General features: G+C 42.6%; 1 protein-coding gene across 3 annotated transcripts in view; it reads left to right on the top strand.

Moving 5' to 3' along the window:
- ZNF710 (zinc finger protein 710) overlaps positions 1-24215 on the top strand; it is an 81322-nt gene that overhangs the window by 17695 nt on the left and 39412 nt on the right. Inside the window, exons 2-3 of one of the 3 annotated variants that reach the window (XM_073653216.1) lie at positions 570-633; positions 5999-6050. The exons of 1 other annotated variant lie outside the window; for it this stretch is intronic. The gene's annotated coding sequence lies outside the window, so the exon portion shown is untranslated. The remainder of the gene's footprint in view (positions 1-569; positions 634-5998; positions 6051-24215) is intronic. One more of the 3 variants, XM_073653215.1, reaches the window with a different exon arrangement.

The following is a 24215-nucleotide window of genomic DNA, read 5'->3' as shown; positions in this document are numbered from 1 at the left end:
TTTACAATTGATTAGTAAGGTTCTTGTATTCACATGGTACAACTGATCAATTGAAATGGATAATAATGATAATTATTCTTTAATATTCATATTTGAGTTTTATAGAATTTTTTTTTTTTACTGCCAACTTCTAAAAGTACTGCTATGGTACCCGGCATCTGTTATCAACATACAGGGATGGCTAAAGTATTGTAGAATTTAACCCCCTCTCCATACACATTAGGAGTTGTCTGGGACTAACATTGATCACCCCTCTGCAGTATAGGTAATTAATATCAGATGGGGGGGGGGGTCTGAAACTCTTAATTTCTCAGGAATTTCTCAGGAATGCAGCAGCAGATAAAAGATGTAAAAGTGTTGATGAATTTACATTTCAAAGGCCTGCATGCCCATACAGGAGGGGGAGGTTGATATTACTGACCGATTCCCTTTAAATATAAAATTGTAATTTATTTTTGTTCCTCCTAGCTATATTCTTCATATGTTTTATTATTGCCAATTATAAAATGTGTTTAAAAAACATTAGGATTTACAAATGAATTAAGGCAATATGTCACTTTTCCATTTAGAGAGATCAGTCGTGAAGTCTGTACAGCAGTTGGTGCCTGAAGTCAGAACTCCCATGTTTAGCAAGTAAGTATGATTATCTTCCGTATGTCGAGAAAACCTCAGGGGAAACCATGCTGCAGTTATTGTGATGGTCATAAAAGGGTTACACTGATTGTAGGGAAGAAGACACTGAGTAATTGGACAGCTAACTATTTTTCCATGTGATAAAGAAAGATAGAGCTGCACCTGACGCACCTTTCTATTGTTCAGAATAGAGGGCCTGTACAAAGCACATTCAACGGGAAAATACTTTACATCTTGTTGGAAAGATGTATTATTGGTCTGGTCATCTGTGGGCTTTTGTGAAGAGTTTTAAAGATTAATAAGCTTTGACTAAGCTAGCCCAACATAAATCCAAAACGGCAACATCTGCTGCTCATATACAGTCATGAGAAAAACTACGTACATTCTAAATTCTATAGCCTCATGTATCTGGACAGAAAACCAAAACCCCGGACATCGAAGGTCGTAAAATTAGGTAAGTACAACCTCAGATGAAAATATTCTAATGACCGGATTTTTTTTTAAAATTATTTCCTGATACATAAAGCTATAGAATTCAAAGAGGGTGTACTTAGTTTTCCTTATGACTGCATACTGTTTCAAATTGGTTAAAGACAGTACAAAGTGCCGTCTTCACCGCACAATGCCTTGATGCTGAAACATTTCTGCCTCCATTTCAGCTTTTGTGGTGAGGCCTCAATTTTCCCAATAGACTTACCATAATATGTGAAATTATTTTTTCAGATCTAGAGGGGTTCATGCAACTTACAGGACAAAACACCATTTTTTCATTGCTGAAAAATGTGCATTTGAGCCTGATAGATAGTATGGTAGACAAGACACTGGCTTACTATTGTTTATGTAGGGCTTAGGTAGCATGCATGTGTGCTTACATAAAAAAATGCAGGTTTATTGTGGGGGGGTTTCTTTGTTTTTTTCATAAATATGGAATATATATACATACCTGGATGTAGTCCTGGTAGCCAGAATGAGAGTGCCCATTGTTTTTTGTGTTGTTTAATTTAGCTATAATAATAATCTTTTTATTTATGTAGCACCAACATATTCCGCAGCGCTTTACAAATCAGACAATTTACAGACATCATCATCACTGTCCCCATTGGGGCTCACAATCTACATTCCCTATCAGTATGTCTTTGGAGTGTGGGAGGAAACCGGAGGACCCGGAGGAAACCCACACAAACACTGGGAGAACATACAAACTCCTTACAGATGTTGTCCTTGCTGAGGTTTGAACCCAGGACCCCAACGCTGCAAGGATGCAGTGCTAACCACTGAGTCACTGTGCTGCCTAGCATCATTTCCTGGAGCTAAAATGTACAAAATAAATCGTACATTTATTTCATAGCTATGAAAACAACTCTCTTTATATTAGCTGGGCTGTTTGGGCTAGAATAGAGCACTCGTCAGAATACACTATTGTGTACGACCTCCATGGAACAGGAGTATGAGGGCTTTTCAGTAGATGCAGTTGCAGCCGCAAGCTTTGCTTTGTTAGGGCATCTAATAAACATTGCGAGGTCTGACTTTATAGTGGTTTGTCTATAAATTGACTTATTTATGCAAATGAATTGAGAATACCATTAAATTAGGACTTCTGTTAAAGAGCTAGCTCATGAACAAAGTGCATTTTAATCAACAGATCTGGGAATAATAATAACTTCCACAATTGGATGTGTTTAAATAAAATGTTCCTGTGCTGAGATAATCTTATAAATGTGCCCCTGCTGTGTACTGTGTAATGGCTGTGTCTGACTGTATATGGTCTGATCATACCACATCTTCTGGGCAGGGGAGGAAGCAAAAGAGTATACAGACATTACAGTATGGGATCACAGCTGATTCTTTCCTTGAGTTAAAGCATTGCTGCTTGTTTTTAAACATGTTTTGCCTCACAAAAAGAATCAGCTGCGATTCACTGTTGTCCTGTCTGTATACTCTCTTTTGCTAACACATATTCATATCTGACAGATTTGGTGCAGAAATATCTGGAAATGTCCCATATATCTGAATGCGGCTTATAGAATTGGCTCAGATGAATTAAAAAAAATGTGGTCACAGAAATGTCTACAATACATCTGAGTCTTGTTAATATATTAGGATTTCTTACTAAAGATTTTGGTCTGGTAAGATATCTTTTCTAAATTATATAACGCAACATGTGGCACCTGGCTTTGACTTTCTTCCATAAACCGTAATGGTATCTTTCAGCTTGCTACCTGGTATAATAGTCTGGGGATGCTTGTAATGCCTGGGTCCTGTGTGTGCTTCACATGAGAAAATGTGCCACAATTAATGGCCCAGATATGAGATATATGGAGCATGGACTCGAGACTGGACCGGACCTTGCAGCTGTATATCTGCTTATAGAAATGCATGATATCAGCCTCAGGCCACTTTCACTGGACAGTATTTCAATTGGCCTTTTGGATAATATTTGTAAGCCAAAATCTTGAGTGAGAAACTATACCGGGCAGAATTTTAACCCATCCATGTTTGGACCCATTCCTGTTTTTGGCTTACAATTCCCAAATTGCTGTGTAAAAGAGAACGGATTGTGTAAACTTTTCCCTATATTAATACTAAAGCGGAGGGTAATTACTTAACGTTGTAGCCTCCCACCCCCACTTCAGCAGCTCTTCCTTGGCCCACATTGGAAAAGCAGAAAGTAGAAGAACAAGGAAAGAAAGGAAGCATTAGCATTGTCGTTTTGATTGGCAGTGCCTGTGAAGGAGAGGTTATTTCATGTGGCTGTTTCCTTTCAGGCAATCTTTTCTTTATGTACACACCATTCATCTGGGTACAGTTCTCTATTCAAAATCCTTTTCTTTTTCACTCCTCTATTTTTTTTCCAATCACTCTTTCCCCCTCCTTTCTTTTCATTCCTCTCTTTTGTGTATTCTCCCCCCTCTCTGGGCTGATGCATTTTCTTTTCTTTTTATGTTCTTCCTGTGTTCAGTTCCTTTTTAGTTTCTGCTACTTGCTCTCTCTCTTTCTTTTTTTGCATTGACTATTTATTATGTGTTTTTATGGGGGATGGGAAGAGAAGCAGTAGTTGTGCTGCTGTGAAACGTCAACATATTTCCTGTGAAAAGAAATTAACTAAAAATATTTCTTTTCCAGATTACAATTGGCTGGGTATAAAGTCTTTTGGTCTGGAGATAAATCGTATGTAGAGTTTGGATTCATAACTGTGACTTGCAGCCAAACTTTGTGGCTGTCTGTGAGAATTCTGAAAGGTGACAGAAGTAAAGTTGATTACCTCTGTTTGTACAGATCTGACGCAGCTGGACGCGCAGGAGCGGTTGCTGCAGACTGCAGTGTGTTGTTGTTGGGCCACAGGGGGCCCGCTGTCACATTTTTGTCATGCTGTTGTTTGGAGCTTCTAACCTGCAGTCATATGTGAGTGATTGCTGCTCATAGGGACTTGTGTATCCAGCTCTTCCAGAATTATTACCAGAAACTAGAGGTATATCCTTGTCAGATGGACATAAACAAAAGCAGTAAGAAAACGTCACTTCTGTCCTTGTGTCTTGTGAGCAATTCTGGAAAGATATCAGTGCCAGTAAATCATCCACAGGGTATCCAGTGAGTACAGTTGCGCTTGAAGGGAATCTGTCACTCTTTTGAAATTTTGGAGTTAATAATATGGGCAACAGGTTGTATATAGGTGAAATTAGTCATACCTGTATGCCTCCTTAATGTGGCCTTGTTAAGAAAAATCATTTATACCTTCAAGCTTCCAGACTATGGGGCATAGGCTGCATGGAAAATAAGATGCCTCTGGTCTTTATTATACAGGTTTTCTCCTCCCCTTCTATTCAGTGTCCCTATCATGTCATGGGCGCAGCCGGAAGTCCCACACCTGCACATTCTACCTTCCACTCCTGTGCATTCTACCTCCCGCACCTGTGCATTCTACCTCCCGCGCATCCTACCTCCCGCGCATCCTACCTCCTGCACCTGCGCATTCTACACCCCACTCCTGTGCATTCTACCTCCCGCACCTGCGCATCCTACCTCCCGCGCATCCTACCTCCCGCACCTGCGCATTCTACCTCCCACTCCTGTGCATTCTACCTCCCGCACCTGCGCATCCTTCCTCCCGCGCATCCTACCTCCCGCACCTTCGCATTCTACCTCCCGCGCCTGTGCATTCTACCTCCCGCGCCTGTGCATTCTACCTCCCGCGCCTGCGCATTCTACCTCCCGCACCTGCGCATCCTACCTCCCGCACCTGCGGATTCTACCTCCCTCACCTGCGGATTCTACCTCCCGCGCCTGTGCATTCTACCTCCCGCGCCTGCGCATTCTACCTCCCGCGCCTGCGCATTCTACCTCCCGCGCCTGCGCCCCAGAGCCTGGAAGATCGAAGCTATAAAAGATGATTTTTACTTAACAAGGCCACATCCAGGAGGCATACAGATATGACTAATTTCACCAGTATACAACCTGTATGCCCATATTAATAACTCAAAACCCTCAAAACGGTGACAGATTCCCTTTAAATGTTGGTTCCAAATTTAGTGGGTTTTGTAGGGCATCCCGTGACCTATACGGAATACATTGATTTATCATTTTCCTTGCCTCTGCGATAATTATGATAGCCTATGTTATACAATGCAATGATCTCTGACTTTACTTGCCAGGGACAATCAGGGGTTGACTACATGTTGCAGTATACGCAGTCACTTTATGGTCAGTGAGGTCTAACCTCTGGGACCCCCACCACTGACTAAGAATAATGGGGATGCAGGACTGATATAGCAAAGTCTCCCCGAATTGTTTTTTTCCTTCCTCCTTTCTGCACAGCAGTACCCTGGCTCTCTGCTGTTCAGGGTCTTGCAGCCCGGCCCCATTTCTTTATTTCACTGCTTGTACTGAAACTTTAAATTCGAACAAACCAACAATAGACGTGTTTCACCAAACACAGAATGCTGCAGTAATAAAACAGAGGTGCATTCACTTTAATTAGTTGTTTTTACATCTGCTGTAGGAAATAAGGTTATTTTATGATGAGCTAGCTGGGTGGCTAATTTGATAAACAAGACACAACCCAGGTTTCGATATCCAGGACCTTAGGTACTGCATTATTACTGTCCAGATGGTGTTTTAAACTAAATACTGAATAAAATCTTCCCTGGATCTACTGTGGTAAACAAGCCAGCAAGGTCAATGCATAGATCCCACATAGTTTGCATTTCCTTTAGCTGTAAAAGCAGAAGGTTAGCATGTGGTGAATCCTGACGAACAGGTTGTTCTAATGCAGAATACTTGGGGAAGTAGGAAAGGTATGTTTCCTACAGTGTAGTATCCTGAGTCTTTCTAATTCTTTTAATAGTTTTCTTTTTTCTTGTTTACCTAGGACAAAATATTCATCAGAAAATGACATTCTTAGTTTTACAACAAACTAAGATGTGAGTATTTCCTGCAAAACCCAATTATTCAAATTAATATGTATGTGATAAATATATATATATATATACTATAGCACTAAAGCCCCCGTCACACTAAGCGAGATCGCTAGCGAGATCGCTACTGAGTCACAAGTTTTGTGACGCAACAGCGACCTCAGCAGCGATCTCGCTACGTTTGACACCTAGCAGCGACCAGGCCCCTGCTGTGAGATCGCTGGTCATGTTGGAATGGTCTGGACATTTTTTTGATCGTTGAGGTCCCGCTGGGTAGCATGCATCGGTGTGTTTGACACCTTACCAACGACCTCGTTGGCGACTCAGACACAGAAACACATAGGCGTGCATCGTTATACAGATCGTTACGGGTCGCCGCATCGTTACTGGTCGTTGGGAAGATCTGACTGTTTGACATCTCACCAGCGACCACATAGCGACGCAGCAACGATCCCTGACAGGTCGTATCGTTGTCGGGATCGCTGTAGCGTCGCTTAGTGTGACGGGGACATACTGTAGATAGGAACAATAGCGGATTCAGAAGAGGCCCCTGTGCAAGAACAATATATGGACCCTATGTAGTCGAATGGCTCATCATAATGCACAATTCCACCTGCTTTTGAGGTGGTAGTGGCCCTCTTACCTCTTGGGCCCCTGTGTGGCTGCACAGGTTACACCAATGATATGTCCGGCGCCGGCATAGATATGTACGGCCTTCTACATGGGATTAGACACAGTAGATGGACTGTCGGTATCTCCCTATTATTTCTATCGCCTGCATTCTCTCCTAAGTCCTAACCCAATGGCTGTAGAAGCTGGACAAACTGGATTCATACACTCCTATGTTTACGGTCTGTTCCCTAAAATAGAATAGAAACAAACACAATTGTTGTCAGCACAATCAGTACAATCTCTCCAGTGTCATACATGCTGCTTTCTTTAACAAGCTGAGACAAGTGGTCGTTTAATTGGTTCTCATTTGGTTTGCTTAGAAGAACATACTGTTGTACTGACCAAGATTACAAAATGTAGACCATAATGTTACCGCCAATAAAAAATGGAAAGTTTAAAAAAAGATTATTAAAAAGTCTACTTGTAATTGCTGCTATTTGTAAAATGAGACTAGCATTTTTCCAGGTTTACAAGTAAAAAAAAAAGTAAACTATCAACTTACTTAGTGTAGGTGTTTCATTTTTTTCTCCCCATAAAGCAATAGTTCAAGCAGTGATAAGAAACTTTGTTATATATCTTACTACAGATAATACCCATTTCCTAAATTTTCAGACGCCTCTCCTGCTCCCCCCGGCTCCTGCACTGATCGCTTACACCCAATTTATTGGTAAAATACTTTTTCAGAGCGGCAGTGAAGGAAGCGGGTCAGCGTCACTGACAAATTGGGTTTCAGTTGCTGCCCATAGATAATGTACATAAAGAGATGCTGCTGCTTCTAGCAAATTCTCTTTTTCACTGCAACACTGCTCAGTACTGATATAGCGGGTCCTCCATACTGCTTCTGCCTATGCGTATAGGAGAGAAATGTAGGGGATCTCCTCTTCTGTCTGTGTGGGAGTCATAGTAGCAGCTAGTCTTCATCAGGGCTAAGGTGTAGCTCAGGGAGAATTTGACAATAAATAATAGAGATTGCAGAGAGAAAAGAGTTTTTTTCCTCTGTAGGAAGTGGAAGATCGAAGAATAAAGAATGAAAAAAAAAATCAAAAGAGGTGAGAAATTTCTGATGCACCAAACAAACCATTGCTAATAATAGGAGTAAGAAAGTAACACTAAATGAATGAGCAGGAAAATAAATTACAACTGTTGATATTCACTGTGTGCTCAGTTAGGCAATTTGTATTTTTTATGATTCATTTTCTTATTGAACTTCTACAAAGATGTCGGTCAATCCAAAAGGTTAATAAACCTGAAACCATGAACTAATTAAGAAAGTAAAAGTTAGGTTTTGTCTTTCTTAGGAGAATATCTAAGTGTGCTGAATTATTATACAGTTAAATGAAAACTGAATTTTCTCATCTCAATTGTATATTTTCATCTGTTAGAGTGAGAATAATAACCAAACAATTCAATCATAAGCCTTGCATCCATGGAGGCTATCAGTTTCTTAATCTGTTGACAATCATCTTTTTGGGCAGCACCAACCACAGCCTCCCAGACACTTTTTAAAGAGGTGTAATGTTTTTGTCCCGTTTAAGAAGGGCCCACAAGTTCTCAATAGTGTTTGGGTCAGGTGAGGAAGCGGTCATGTCATTATTCTTTCATCTTTAAGGCCTTTACTGGCAGCCAAGTAGTGGAATAATACTTTGATGCTTGCAATGGAGCATTGTCCTGCATACAAATCATGGTTTTCTTGAAAGATGCGGACTTTTTCCTGAACCACTGCTAAAAGATAGTGTCTTCCAAAAAACAGTAGGTTTGGAAATTTATTTTGAGTCCATCTGCAACCTGAAAGGGTCCAACTAGCTCATCTTTAATTATACCAGCCCATAACAGTACCCCACCTCCACCTTGTTGGCGTCTGAGTTGAAGTGGAGGTCTGTGCCTGTTACTGATCCAGCCATGGGCCCATCTGTCTGGTCCAACAAGAGTTACTCGCGTCTCATAAGTATACAAACCTTTGAAAAACCTGTCTTCAGATATTTCTTGGTCCAGTCTTGACGTTTCATCTTCTGTGTCTTGTTCAGTGGTGGTTGGGTTTCAGCCTCCCTTACCTCGCCCATGTCTCTGAGCACTGAACACCTTGTACTTCGGGACCCTTCAGGGAGGTGGCAGTTCTGGAATATGACAACACTGGAGGATAATGGGTTCCTGGTCGCTTCACCTTGTATTCTTCTCAAAACTTTGGCCGTTAATCTACGCCTTTTTATTTCTCAATACATTTTTTGCGACCCTGTTGACTATTTGCACAAACACTTTGATGGTTCTGTGATCACTCCAATATCTTAGCAATTTCAAGACTGCTGCATCCCTCTATAACACTTGTAGCAATTTTTTACTTTTCAGTCAGCTAAATGTTTTTTTGTTTTTTATTGCCCATTTTATCTGAGCAAAACAAGCTGCCTAATAATTCTGCACTCCCTGATAAAGGGTGTTGTATCCTTAGTCCTCACCCTCCCTCACAAATACACATCACCTGATCTGCTTCATTCACTAAGCTTTCAAGTTTACACAGCTTGGAGTTGGAAAATCTACATAAAAATGATGATATGGTTAACCCTAGAACGCATGACCATAAAAATCTACTTTTTCACATACCTGTGGCCTTTTAGGAACATGTGCAAATAACATGGAATAACTCAAACAAAAATGACAAACAACTATATACCTGAGGAATACCTAGAGTTTCAAAATTCTAACTAAAGTAATCTTGCAGAAAATAGAAAACAATTAACAGGGCGGGCCTGCGAGGCCCCAGGTATGCGTTCTAGGGTTAAAATACTCACTTGCCTAATAATTCTGCACACAGTGTATTATCAAAGATATTTTATGTTTCCATTCTAGATTTATGCTTATATTTATGTACGTACTGTATTTTTCGGACCATAAGATGCACTTTTTTTCCCCAATATTTGGGAGGAAAATGGGGGGTGCGTCTTATGGTCCGAACGTTACCTGCGGTGGTGGTAAAGTGGGATCGCAGGGCCCTCCAGGAACGCGGTGGTGGTAGCGGCGGCGACGGCAGCGTCGTCATCAGCGGCAGCAGAGGTGAGCGGCTGGGGCGGGCAACCGTGCCTGGCCGGTACTGGGGCTGGGGCCGGTCTCAGGCTGTGAGCGGTGTGCGGCCTGCGCAGGTTTCCGGTGTGCGCGGCCATCTTCCTAGAGCTGTGATCTACAGGAAAATGGCTGCCCGAGCCGGTGCATGCGCGGACCAGTAGCTCCGGTGGCCATTTTACTGTAGATGACAGCTCTAGGAAGATGGCTGCGCACACCGGAAACCTGTGCAGGCCGCACTGCTTCGCCGCTCACAGCCCGGCACCGACCGCAGCCCGATACAGGCCCCAGCCAAGTACAGGCCCCAGCCTGAGACCCTGGCCCCAGTCCGAGGCCCTGGCCTCAGCCCTGGCCTCGGCCGAGGCCTCAGCCCGAGACCTTGGCCCCAGCCCGAGGCCCCGGCCTCAGCCCCAGCCCCAGCCAGAGGCCCCGGCCTCAGCCCCAGCCCCCGGCCTCGGCCCCAGCCAGAGGCCCCGGCACCAGCCCCAGCCAGAGGCCTCGGCCCCAGCCCCAGCCAGAGGCCCCGGCCCCAGCCAGAGGCCCTGGCACCAGCCCCAGCCAGAGGCCTCGGCCCCAGCCCCAGCCAGAGGCCCCGGCCTCGGCCCCAGCCCCAGCCAGAGGCCTCGGCCCCAGCCCCTGCCAGAGGCCTCGGCCCCAGCCCCAGCCAGAGGCCCCAGCCCCTGCCAGAGGCCCCAGCCCCTGCCAGAGGCCCCAGCCTCAGCCCCAGCCAGAGGCCTCCGCGCAGGAACCAGCCAGGCCAAGGGCCTCAGCCAGGCACAGGGTCCGGCACAGGCTCCACAGCATCTGACCTCTTCTGCTGCAGCCGCCGACTTCCTGAGGGACCCTGCCTCCTGTGACCCTCGCTCCACTGCCCCCCAGGTAAGATACCGTACCTATTCAGACTATAAGATGGACCCCCATCTTATAAAAAAATATTTTTTCCTATTTTCCACCCCAAAATTTGGGGTGCGTCTTATGGTCCGGTGCGTCTTATAGTCCGAAAAATATGGTAATTATAATATATTGATGAGTGATAATCTAGATAGAGGGTGCATAAATTTGGTATAATTGACTACATAATTATACACATAGGTCTACACATAACATAGTTTTGTTATGTATCTCCATTTGTAACTGATCTTTCCACTCACTAATATGTTAGTTTCTTACCCTATTATTAGCAATGGCTTGCTTAGTGCATCAGACTTGTTTTATCTATTCTTCTGACTTTTTTATTCTTCTGTTTTCCACTTCTGCTGTATATGATTCATAGTGTTAATGAGTTTTACTTCTTCTTTCCTTATTCTTCTTTCCTCATGTCTGACATGATCGGCCCGCTCTGTCCTCTTGCCAAAGTCAGTTCATCCACAGATTTTCTACACTTGAAACTAGCAGCAGACATATAAGTGTTGCTCCACTCCTCATTATTTCGTAGATATCTGCAGCCCCACCTTATAAATAAAGTATAGTTGCAAACACTCAATATTGCTAACATTTCAGGTTTGCAACCTTTGTGAGCACCTAATACCACCGAACTTTTTTTCTGCTTTCCTTCAAGTCATCCACCATTCCAGTGTCTTCTACCAGATTCTGGACACCATAATGGTCAGATGCATTACAACAGGTAGTCAATGCCCCTGAATGGTATTATATGTAGAAAATATTTCATAATGTGTTACCCAAAGCCCTAAAACTCCATTTATTAATTGCCAAACACAGACCATGACGCCAAACGTACCTAGTGCCAACCAAATTTATTTTTTTTCTCTTTTAGTCTAAATATTTTAAGTGCAATATTTTTAAGTGCAATAAAATTCTAATATTTTTTTTATTGCAAGGATATATTACATACTAAATATTAAAATAATGTTCTAGAAATCTTCCACCTTTTTTGTCTTTATCCCTCCCCCTGTATATTCTCACCAGGAGAAGCAGTGTATTAAAGTTTTCTTGATTTGTGTGTTTAGAGCCGTGCATGTTGGCTGGAAAAACAGAAGGCAGAAAGAGATTAAAGTAAGGAGAGACAAAGACAGAGAGGTTTAAATGTAGCAGAGATGTGGAGATAGATGAAAGGGGAAAAAAAGGAAGATAACAGCGGAGAAAAAGGCGTGAGGGATCCACTGAAGTAAGATAGCTGTTGCCTGGGTAACGGAAAGAATGAGAAAGAAGGACTGAGGGAGGTATGGAAAGAAGAGATGGCTGGAATATGTCTGCGGGTGGGGGTAGGAGTATGGGGATAGAAGCAAGGGAATTGTAATGGCTGAATGTAAAAATAACCCTAAATTGTCACAAAGAAAGAACAAATAGAGAAATCCCACATTTCCTTTCTTGAGAGAAGAAAAGGAAACATATATTTAATCCATAACTGAATTTCCCTAATATCATCATTAGTGTTCATTTGTGTTTAGAGGCCTATTTCTAAGTCTGGTGTCTTCTCGGAGCAGAATATGCAGACAGCCATTCCTCATTCATCTGTCAGGCGGGAAATAGGCGGCATCTTTTACATATCAGTTCATAAATCTTCAGAAAAAAACACTGAAACTAGCTTTGCCTGTTTTTATTTATCTCATGGCTCCTTCATGGAGATTTGAAGAACTAAAGCTGGGCTTTTCCACACACTACGTGTTTGCTTAGTTTCCATTTTGTTAGAAAGGCAGGGAATGCATTCTAGTTAGGGATCATTCACTAAACAGATAATGGGAATTTATAGAAAACAGTGTGCGACATCCTACAGAGCAAGGATGCGCTCCATTTGTGGATGAAAGAGCATGCCAATGAATTGCGCCCATAGTGCCAGGCATTCATTGGCGTACCGCCAATGGTGGCAGACCACGCCACTGCTATGGGGCCCGTGAGCCGGGGCCCCCTAGCAACGGGGAAATGAGGAGGATAGGTGAGTATTGGGGGGAGGGAAGTTGCGGCGGCGGAGGAGCGGGCATATGCAGTAGCCGCTGCTGCCGCAACCATGTGTGCACGCTGCTAAAGGGACATGAATATTCCTTCTCCTCCACTCCCATGGGCGTGGAGAAGAGGGAATATTCATTCTCTTTAGTAGCGGGCACGGAGGAGCGCTGAGCCGCGGCTCCTGCTGACAGTGGCCGCTACTAAAGAGAATGCATATTCACTCTTCTCCACGCCCATAGTCCTGGCGTGGAGAGGAGTGAATATGCCGGCAGCTCACATCAGCGTCTGAGAGCGCACTCTGCTCAGATGCCGACATGAGCTGCTGGCAGACAGGACACAGCAGCGCTGGAGCAGAGGTGAGGAAGGAAGGTGAGTATAAGTGTTTATTTTTTTTTTATGTGTAAAGTGATTGGGACACACATACCAGGATTGGGGGATGAGGAGGCCACACATACCAGGATTGGGGGATGAGGGGGCTCACACATACCAGGATTGGGGGATGAGGGGGCTATGCATACCAGGATTGGGGGATGAGGAGGCCATGCATACCAGGATTGAGGGATGAGGGATGCCATGCATACCAGGATTGAGGGATGAGGGGTGCCATGCATACCAGGAATGGGGGGGGGGTGAGGGGTCCCATGCATACCAGGATTGGGGGATGAGGGGTGTGATGCATATCATGATTGGAGGATGAGGGGTGTCATGCGTACCAGGATTGGGGGACGAGGAGGCCATGCATACCAGGATTGGGGGATGAGGGGTGCCATACGTGCCAGGATTGGGGGATGAGGGGTGCCATACGTACCAGGATTGGGGGATGAGGGGTGCCATATTTACCAGGATTGGGGGATGAGGGGACCATGCATACCAGGATTGGGAGATGAGGGGTGCCATACATACCAGGATGGGGAAATTTAACTGTAGCTGCTGTATTTCCCACCCTAGGCTTATACTTGAGTTAGTACGTTTTCCCAGTTTTTTGTGGTAAAATTAGGGGCCTCGGCTTATACTCGGGTCGGGTTATTTAAAATATACGGTATTTTTAAATCAGTGAGTATGTGGTGCCCATAATACTGCAGGACTGAGGGGTGCATTATACTATATGGGGGCTGCATTTTAATAATAATATACTGTATGGCGGACTATGGGGAGTGCATTATATTCTATGGAGGACCATGGGAAGTTCATTATACTATATGGAGGATTATGGGGGACGCATTATACTATATGGAGGATTATGGGTGGCGTATTATACTATATGGAAGGCTATGTGGGGCCATTATAATATTTTGAGGGCTATGTGGGGGGCCATTATACTGTATGAAAGCAATTATACAGTGTGAAGGCTTGTGTGGGGGCCATCATACTGTTTGGAGGGCTAGTGTGGGCCATTATACTGTATGGAGGGCTGTGTGGGATCCATCATACTGTTTGGAGGGCTGTGTGGGGCCATTATACTGTTTGGAGGGCTACTGAGGGCCATTATACAGTGTGAAGGTTTGTGTGGGGTCCTTCATACTGTATAAGGGACCATTATACTGTTTGGAGGGCTAGTGTGGGCCATTATACTGCATGGAGGGCTGTGTGGGAGTCACAGTTAGGGGGATCATACTGTGTTAAGGTCACCATACTTTGCCTTGGGAGTTGAAGTGGGGTACAATAGGGTCATTATACTGTGCATGTAGAGGCTAATGTGGAGGAATGGACCATAGGGGTATCATCATGTGTTTGGGGGGCACTTTTTATTGGCATCATACTTTATGGGGCAATGAAAGAGGGATCTAGGACTTCAGCAGGAGGAAAATTACTATGTAAAGGCTGGAAAGTTGTGAGATCTGCTCTTCTGTGACACAGACAAATATTTTTTTGTTATTTTTGGGGGGGCCCAAGCAGAGCTTCTGTTATGGGGCCCCATGATTTGTATGTACGCCCCTGCAGGCATTGTTCAATATAACAGGTGGTGTTAAACTTGCTCAAAGCAGTTGTATAGGAATACATCGCTATCGTGTCTAATCAAGAGTGGATGGTCATGTGAGCACAAGTATGCGATTTCTGGCCACGTTCCAACTAGACGTGTCCTGCCTCCCTCAATTTCTTTACATTGAGAGAGGCCACGCATGTCTTGTCGGCACTAGACCGCATGTATGAAAATCGCATATTTGCAGTTTCATGATCTCCCATTCTCACTACCGGCACCAGAGTATCCTGACAGCGTGCAGTGCGCACTGTGAGAATTCAGAAGTCTGCATACTCATCACAAAATTGGATAACCCCTTTTAATGCTCCTAACAAATAAAAACCTAGTAATGCTTAACTTGTCAGGCAGCACAAGACTTTATTAGCATAGCCATGTATCATATAATCTTACAAGTTATGGATTGTTACATGTGTTCAGGATCAGAACCAATAACAGCACAAGAATCCATCATCAGAATCACCAGCAATACAGAAATACATCACTACAACTCCCATCAGCACAGAAACACAGCATCACAACCCTCATCAGTACAGAAATACATCACTAGAACCACCAGCAATACAGAAATTCATCATCAGAACCACTAACAGTACAGAAATGCATCCGTATAACCCTCATCAGTACAGAAACACATCAAACCCCTCATCAGTCCAGTAATACATCACAAGAATCACCATCACAACAGGAATACATCACCAGGACCACCATCAGTACACAAATATATCACCAGGACCATCATCAGTGCATGAATACATCACTAGAACCACTATCAGTACAATAATTCAGCACCAGAACCACCATCAGTGGCGGTCAGGGCTTCAATTGTACTCGCACCTTAAAGACGCAAGTACAATTGTCACTGTTATCCGGTGCATTGCACCTTCTCTGAGCTGGCTGTCAACTTGACAGCCAGCTCAGAGAACGACTGACTCCCACTACACCTTGGACCGCCACACCAGGTGGCCCCATGGTGCCGTCTGCCCCTCCCAGATAAGCCCCTGGGCTCACAAGTGCCATAGCACCAAATTGTGGGGATATGGATTTCTAGGAGTTCTCTCTGAGTGTGATTCCTCATAGCTGCTGGGGAATAATATGGTATCTGTATTGATTGATGGTAACCAATGAGGACCAATGTCTTCCAAGCTCTTAGATCACAGTGGTATGATATCCCCCCAGAATAATACCATATTTCTGTAGTTACAGTCCATAGCTTCCGCAACCTTCAGAGGACAATGAATTTAACCTTTCTGCATTGTCTTACCCAATAACCTGCCCTCCCATTAAGAAATGTAAGGCAGGAGACTCCATTTGAGGGATCATTCAACCTTTCACAAGGGCATATCATATACAGTTGTACAGCATCTTAGATTGCTGTCATCTTACGGAAGAGTCATTTATCATGGGACAGTCACATGTGGAAATGATGAAATTGGTTCTAAACTAGAGACAGAAAGGTCTCTGATATTGATGAGGTGTTTAGCAAAAGGAACATTGGCCTACTTTATGAATGACTTTAGCATGATCCTGCAATGTTACCAGATGTCGCACTATCTCCAGAACAAAGGTAAATTCTATAGAAAAGAGGAAAAAGATATTCTATAGCCTGTATTGTGTCTATAGTGTGTAGTATATGCAGAGTGGCATCACTGTATAGGAACTGTGTGGTCCTAATGTGGGAACATTTACTATGGGCAATGTATGGCATAATTGGTAACAAAAGTGTAAATGAAGCTTATAAACAGGCATATAGGGACTTGCATCTGAGTAGCCTTCCCCTCCCAGCATATAACTTAATGTATAGGATTATTAGAAGTGATCTCGGATATTCTTGTCCAATGTGTCTGTGCTTCCATAAAACTGGGATTTACCAAAGCCTATTGATAGACTGCTCTGTAGCTGTGATCCCTGCAGCTTGTTTTATTTACAGAAGTGAAACCAGAGTGTGAAACAGTTGCTGCTCTGGGGACGTTTCTTGTTCCTGAAACATTTGCTCTTTTTGATTCTTAGTTTCTGATATCTACAGCAATAGTCTTCATAAGAACGTCCTGCACCACAAACTGAGATTACAGAATGAATACGATTTAAACATTAAAAGATCCTTTAAAAAAAAAACCAAACACATACCAAAAAAACGCAACTCAGCATTATGTACTCAGTATAGTAGGATCCACTCCCATCTGCTACGGGAAAGTAGTGTAGTGCTAAAATCATTCTGTGGTTTAGGAGGAGAAATAGATACAATGAATCAGACAACATTAAATATTGAAGATAAATGTTGGTTTCTTCATATTCTTTCACAAGATTCTTGTTCTTATATTGCCAGCTGAATTGTCTAAATTCAGGTTGGAAAGTTGATCGTTCCAATATTCTTTTTCTAAAAAAAAGGTGGATTAAATGGTCGCTATCATTTCAAGAAACTTTGCATAAATCACACGAACAAGCGAGTAAGAAAGTATAAGAATAAGAAACATTGTGATATGAAAATATAAAGTTTGAATAACCCTTTATTCCTCCATTAAGAATGAATAAAAATACACGTATTTGGTATCTCCATGTCCGTAAAAGTAAAATCTATGAAAACATAAAATTAGTTACATTTATTAAACGCTGTAAAGAGAAACAGGATCGAAACGCCAGAATTGTCATTTTTCTTCTGCCACAACACTGCATAAAAAAATTCAGTAAGAGACTAAAATGTCATATCTGTCGCCTAAAATGGTGTTAATGAAAACGTGTGCTTGGCCTGTAAAAAGACAAGCCCTCACACAGCGCTGTCAACTGAAAAATGGGTCTGGGAAAATAACGACACAAGAAATTTTTTTTTGTTTGTTTTTTACAAATTTTCAAATTTCTTTTCCCCTCTTAAATTAAAAAAAAAAAAAAGCCATACAAGTTTGGTATCGTTGTAATCATTCTGACCTGATGAAATGATATTGTCAGATTATTTTTTCTGCAGAAAGAACGCTGTAAAAATAAAACCTAAAAAAACTATTGAAAAATTTATATTTTTTTCCACAATTTCGCCGCACTAGGAATTTTTTTTCCTGTTTTCCAGTAAATGATATGGTAAAAAAGAATTCAAAAGTACAACTCGTCCCAAAAAAAGTAGCCCTCATTACAGTTATGTCGACGGAAAAATAAAAAATGTATGGCTGTTAGAAGAAGGGGAGAATAAAACAAAAAAAGGGAAGGGGTTAAAGCTTTCACTATCTTTGATTGACACCATCTTTAGAATTTCTCATTGTATATATTCTCTTAATGTTACTACACGTTGATTACTTATTATTAAGTGTATTTCTAATACAGATCACACTAGAGAAGGAGATTATTAGTATATCTTACTCTGTATGCATGACTACAGGGTGCGCAGCTTTTTCCCTCTATCCCTTATTCTGTCCAATTTTGTAGTTTGTTGAGAAATACTTGATGAACTCTTTAGAGAGAGATACACGGGGAAAGAAAAAAAATGACTTAAGACTTTAGACATAAGACGAAGGTCTTGCTCATCAGGACAAGGTGGCTTTCTAAGGCTGGTGCTAGCAGGTTTTATGTGCATTTACTGCAGCAGTGGTGGGTGTCAGGATGGTGTTTGTATATTCTGATACTGAAGGCTTGCCCCTAGACATATAAAATAATACAGTCACAGGCCCGTTCATATCACAACTAAAAAATCCTCTTTCTTTAAATCTCTCTTGATCAAAAGGAAGATTTGGCCTGTGCGGTGAAAGACACAGGGGCGAGCCCCATTGCAAGAGCTGAATAAGGGCCCCCTCATTTCCTGTAACTCCTCATACAACACCCAATGATTTCTCTCTGGCAGTCCACCAGTAATTGTGAGCTATGAAGTTTATTATTATGCCCTTATGTGCAGTATAATTGTTAATAGAAAACTTCCTTAACTGCCTAATGTATTGTTGGGTCCCTGTGCAGCTGCACCAATGGTATGTCTGCCCCTGGTTCCTGGCCCACCATAGAATCATAGAATGGTAGAGTTGGAAGGGACCTCCTGGGTCATCTGGTCCAACCCCCTGCTCAAAGCTAGAGGGGACAGGGACTAGCAATCTCTGGCAATCTGTTGTGAAACTACAACTACTAGCATTTCTTGACGACCACAAGCTGTAAGCTCATAATACGAGTTGTAGCCACACAACAGGTGGAGTGCCAAATGTTATTGATCTCTGCAGTAGAAAACTAGGTCTCCTCTTCAACTAGTGCAAAGATCTAAGCTTAAGACAGGAGAACAGATCCTCCAAAAGTGATGTGCAAGTCATGCTGTTACTTCACGTGTACATGCTCCTTTTCATACCTATTCGGGCTTTGCTGATCACTCATATATGGTTGGATCGCCAACAGAAATCTAATGTCTATGGCTACCTCTAGAACAGAGATGTCAAACTCAAACACACAGAGGGCCAAAATGAAAAGCTTGGACAAAGTCACGGGCCAACGAGTATACAGGATAATGGGGCCCACATAGTCCTCCGTACAGAATAATGGGCCTCACATAGTCCACCATACAGTATAATGGGCCCCACATACTCCTCCATACAGAATAATGGGCCTCACACAGTGCTCCATACAGTATACTGGGCCCCACATAGTCCTCCATACAGAATAATGGGCCCCCCATAGTCCTACATACAGAATAACAGAATAATGGGCCCCCCATAGTCCTACATATAGGAATAATAGGCCCCACATAGGGGTAGCGGTTCTGGTGTTGCGGGCCAAATATAACCACCCTGTGGGCCAGATTTGGCCCACGGGCTGGAGTTTGACACATATGCTCTAGAAAATATATGAGCTACCTATGCCATATCCATGCTTTCCAGAATGGAAGACCCATGGTCAGTAATGCTTCTATTGAAAGATAACCTCATTAATGGTCTGTGTGGTGCAGGGCAGCTGCAATTCACCTTGGGAGTTCTATGGTCGATACACTGGCATGTAAAAGTTTGGGCACCCCCTGGTCAAAATTACTGTTATTGTGACCAGTTAAGCAAGTTTAAGATGAAATGATCTCTAAAAGGCCTAAAGTTAAAGATGACAGATTTCCTTTGCATTTTAGCCCCAAAAAAATGTTTTCATCTTTTATATTTTAAAATGTATCATAGCTTGTAAACGTTTTTTGTAGCCGGACAAGAGTCTTTGAATTCTCGTTTGAGGGATTTTCATCCATTCTTCCTTGGAAAATTCTTCCAGTTCTGTGAGATTCCTGGGTCGCCTTGCATGCACTGCTATTTTAAGGTCTAGCCACAGATTTTCAATGATGTTCAGATCAGGGGACTGTGAGGGCCATTGTAAAACCTTCAGCTTGCGCCTTTTGAGGTACTGTAGTCTATTGTGGATTTTGACTTGTTTTTTTGGATCATTATCCATTTGTAGAAGCCATCCTCTTTTCAACTTCAGCTTTTTTAGAGATGGTGTGTAATGTTCCTCGTGCCATTGGCTGCAACACAACCCCAAAGCATGATTGATCCACCCCCATGCTTAATGGTTGGCGAGATTAATTTCCAGAAATTCTGTGCCCCTTTTTCTCTACATATACATATTGATAATTCTGGCCAAAGAGTTCTATTTTAACCTTATCGGCCCAAAAGACTTGTTTTCAAAATGCATCGGGCTTGTTTAGATGTTGTTTTGCATACTTCTGACACTGACTTTTATGGTGAGGACGCAGGAGAGGTTTTCTTCTGATGACTCTTCCATGAAGGCCATATTTGTGCAGGTGTCTCTGGACAGTAGAACAATGTACCACAATTCCAGAATCTGCTAAGTCTTTCGGAAGATCTTTTATAGTCAAGTGGGGGTTCCGATTTGGCTCTTTAGCAATCCTACGAGTAGCTCTCACTGAAATTTTGCTTGGTCTTCCAGACCTTATGTTGTCCTCCACTGTTCCTGTTAACTGCCATTCTTAATTACATTTCAAACTGAGGAAAGGGCAACTTGAAAACACTTTGATATCTTCTTACAGCCTTCTCCTGCTTTGTGGGCCTCCAACATTTTCAGAGTGCTAGGCAGCTGCTTAGAAGAACCCATGCCTGTTGTTTATTGGCACAAGGTTAGAGGAGGCTGGGCGTTTATAAAGCTGGGAGCTTTGCATCACTTGGCCTTTCCTAACGATGATAGTGAACAAGTCATAACCCTAACTGGCTAATTAAGGTCTGAAACCTTGGTCAAAGTTATCTGAGCACACAAATCTCCAAGGGTACCCAAACTTTTTCATCGGCCCATTTTCTTTTTTGTAATTTTAAAATGTAAAAGATGAAAAAATATATATTTTTTTGCCTAAAATACAAATGAAATGTGTCATCTTTACCTTTAGGACTTTTATAGATCATTTCATCTTCAACTTACTTAACTGTTCACAATAACAGTAATTTGGACCAGGGGTGCCCAAACTTTTACATTCCACTGTATATTAATATTTCTGCAAGTAGACTGGGGAAAAAAAGTAGACACATTTTCTCTTCTCTTCTGACATTATTAGATTCTCTTCTGCTATTTTGTCGTTATATGGGTACCCGGTATAATGATGATTATAGTTCCTGTAATACCCCACTATGTACTAGCAAAGCTACTTTGATTCAGTTTTCACTTAGTTTCCTCTATCTTTACCCTTACATAACAGGGCAGATGTTTAATATAGAAGTCTAGGAAAGAAAGGTGACGACAGCTGCAGAAGTGGTAATATCCGCCGTATTGGATGTCAGTCTGCTTTTCTTGGAACATGTTGGTTGGCTGAATACGATGATTAAAGGGAATCTGTCAGGAACTTTATTGTAACCTAATTACATTGCTAGGTTAGATAGATAATTCAAGTTCAGACATACCTTTCTGGCCACAAATGAATATACTATCGTTGAAAAAATGTAAATGAGGATGCGAGTGCTCTGAGGACTGACTGATACATGGAAAGTGCTGAAAGATCCCCACATTATTCACTGCCTAGTGCCATGGGCTTGATTGACGTTTCTCTTGCAGCCCTATGTGATGTCATTGAAATAGCTTCAATAAAACTCATTAAGGTGGCACTATGCGGGAAATAATGAGGGGGACTAGTGCATTTATGGTGAAGTGGCCGGCCCTTGGTGCACTACTGCCATAATTTATATAAAGACTCAGTGTACATTTTCTCAGCAAAAATCCATTTGAAACCAGAAAAATTGTGTTTACATTTTGGTACTAAACCCAAATTATCTTATCACAATATCTTGTGAATAGAACCGGTCACATGATTCTTGCTGCTTGAACCATGGGCAGCGTGAATCAGAACCCGGCTCCTGCATTACGACCTATGTGGGTTACTTTGAATTGCTGCAGTGTTCTAGAAAAAATAAACCATAATTGAGACCACGGCCAGGGATGTGGTGACTAGTTCAAGAGCAGGTCCCTAGCGGCTTCTCTCTGCCTGCTCAGCTAGACTGACAGGTATCTACCTAAGCGTCTCTATAGGGAAAGACCTATTTCACTAGTTGAGCTGGCGGGGAGAAGCCATTTAGGACCTGACTCTTGGACTAGTCACCTATTACTCGATAGCGCTTTCAACTATATTTGCTGTAAAATGCTGCAGCTTCTCCAAATAACACGTACAAAAATTTTAGGAAGGTGTAGAAAAAATGGTGCATAGTAAGAAAATGCTTTAAAAAAATAGAAGAGTTAATAGTTTATTTTTATAAATTAACAAAGTAAAGTGAATGAACTAAAGAGAAATCTGAATTAAATCAATATTTGGTGTGACCGCTCTTTGCCTTCAAAACAGCATCAAATCTTCTAGGTACAAATGCATACAGTTTTCTTACTCTCCAGCAATTTTTCCACGCCTGCCTAAAACTTTTGCACAGTTTTTTTTTTAATGCAAGAACTCTGATTTATGCTGCTTGTAATTGACAGATTTCCTTTAACACAGGTATTTAAAGGGAACCTGTCATGAGAATTTTAAACCTCAAACTAATGGCATGAATGTATGGTTGGATTAAATCTGTTGATTGTAGAAAATCTGCTTTGCAGTGAAAATGCATGGAAATGAGTCAAAAAGAGCATTGAGGTTGAACGTTGTATTTGCAGCTCTCTTGCCTTCCCTCAGTGTTCCCTGACTACCTCCTACCTCTTGTGTCTTACTGATATCTCACTCTTGTGCACTTGCAGCTTTCCTGCCCTACTCCCTATTCCCCTCCTACCGCCTACCTCTTGTGACTATCAGCTCACTCTTGTGCACTTGCATCTCTACGGTCCCCACTCCCCGCCTGCCGCCGACCTCTTGAGACTATCAGCTCACTCTTGTGCACTTGCATCTCTACGGTCCCCACTCCCCGCCTGCCGCCGACCTCTTGAGACTATCAGCTCACTGTTGTGCACTTGCAGCTCTCCTACCTTCACTCCCTATTCCCCTTCTGCCACCTACCTCTTGTGACTGAAAACTCACTCTTGTGTACTTGCAGCTCTCCTGCACTCTCCCTACTCCCCGACTGCCGTCTACCTTTTTCCGACTGTTGGCTCACTTCTGTGCACTTGCAGTACTCCCCGCCTGCCGGTTACCTCCTGTGTCTGACGGATATCTCACTCTTGTGCACTTGCAGCTTTTGTGCCATCTCTCCCTATTTCCCTCCTGCTGCCTACCTTCTGTGTCCAACATAAGAAATTCTCGTGGAGTTGCAGTTCTCCTGGAATCTCTCCCTATTCCCTGCCCACCACCTGCCTGCTGTGCCTGACTGACAGGTTACTCTTGTTTCAGTGACCTGTCAATCAGACACAGGAGGCCGCCGGTGGGTAGGAAAAGCGGGAGGGCAGTCAGTGCTCATGCAAACCCTTTTTATGTGTTGTTATTGTTTTTTTTAATCTGCATGTTAAATAATTAGCAAAGTTTAATACCACAATGATTCCTTTAAACGCCCATGCTGCCGAATCTCGCATTGTATTTTCTGGATGACCTTTGATGCTTTTAATGTCCTTATTTCATTGAATGTTGCCGTGTGTGATGGGAAGCTGCTCGGTAAATCCGTCAGCCTTTCTGTAATCTAGAGTTTCCGTTCATGTTTCTTCCACATGCATTTTACCAAATATTATTAAGTGTGCCAGGGACATTACTTCGGGTACACTGTAACCTGTAACCTCCAGGGAGAAATCCCAGGTACCAATGTAGTTCAAGAAAATGAGGCATCTCCAAAAGGTGAAAAAATACAGTGATCGGTTTTGTTTTCCTAGCGACTGGATTCACATCCAAAATCATTGTGAACGAAAGCTCAAAGACTAGATAATGACTGTGTAGAAATCCATCTATTAGCTGAGTTGTAATGTAGAAGATCACTTAAAGGAAAACTGTCACTAGATTTTTGCTACCTAATCTGAGAGCAGCATGATGTAGGGGCAGAGACCCTGATTCCAGCGATGCATCATTTACTGGGCTGCTTAGTGTATTTTTAATAAAATCACTGTTTTATCAGCAGATTATTGTTTGATGTGCATAAGCAGAAAGCTGAAAATTAATGGTGTTGGTGGGTTTATATGACGCGCCCCTGGGCCTGTGTCGCGCTGCGTTGCGCAATCGGGAGCTTCCCCGGAGC

The sequence above is a fragment of the Phyllobates terribilis genome, unplaced genomic scaffold (assembly GCF_046119375.1).
Source record: "Phyllobates terribilis strain yellow unplaced genomic scaffold, ASM4611937v1 Scaffold_11__3_contigs__length_659146591, whole genome shotgun sequence".
Classification (NCBI taxonomy): domain Eukaryota; kingdom Metazoa; phylum Chordata; class Amphibia; order Anura; family Dendrobatidae; genus Phyllobates; species Phyllobates terribilis.
The sequence above is the reverse complement of the archived record's forward strand: the minus strand, read 5'-3'. Positions and strand labels throughout refer to the sequence as shown.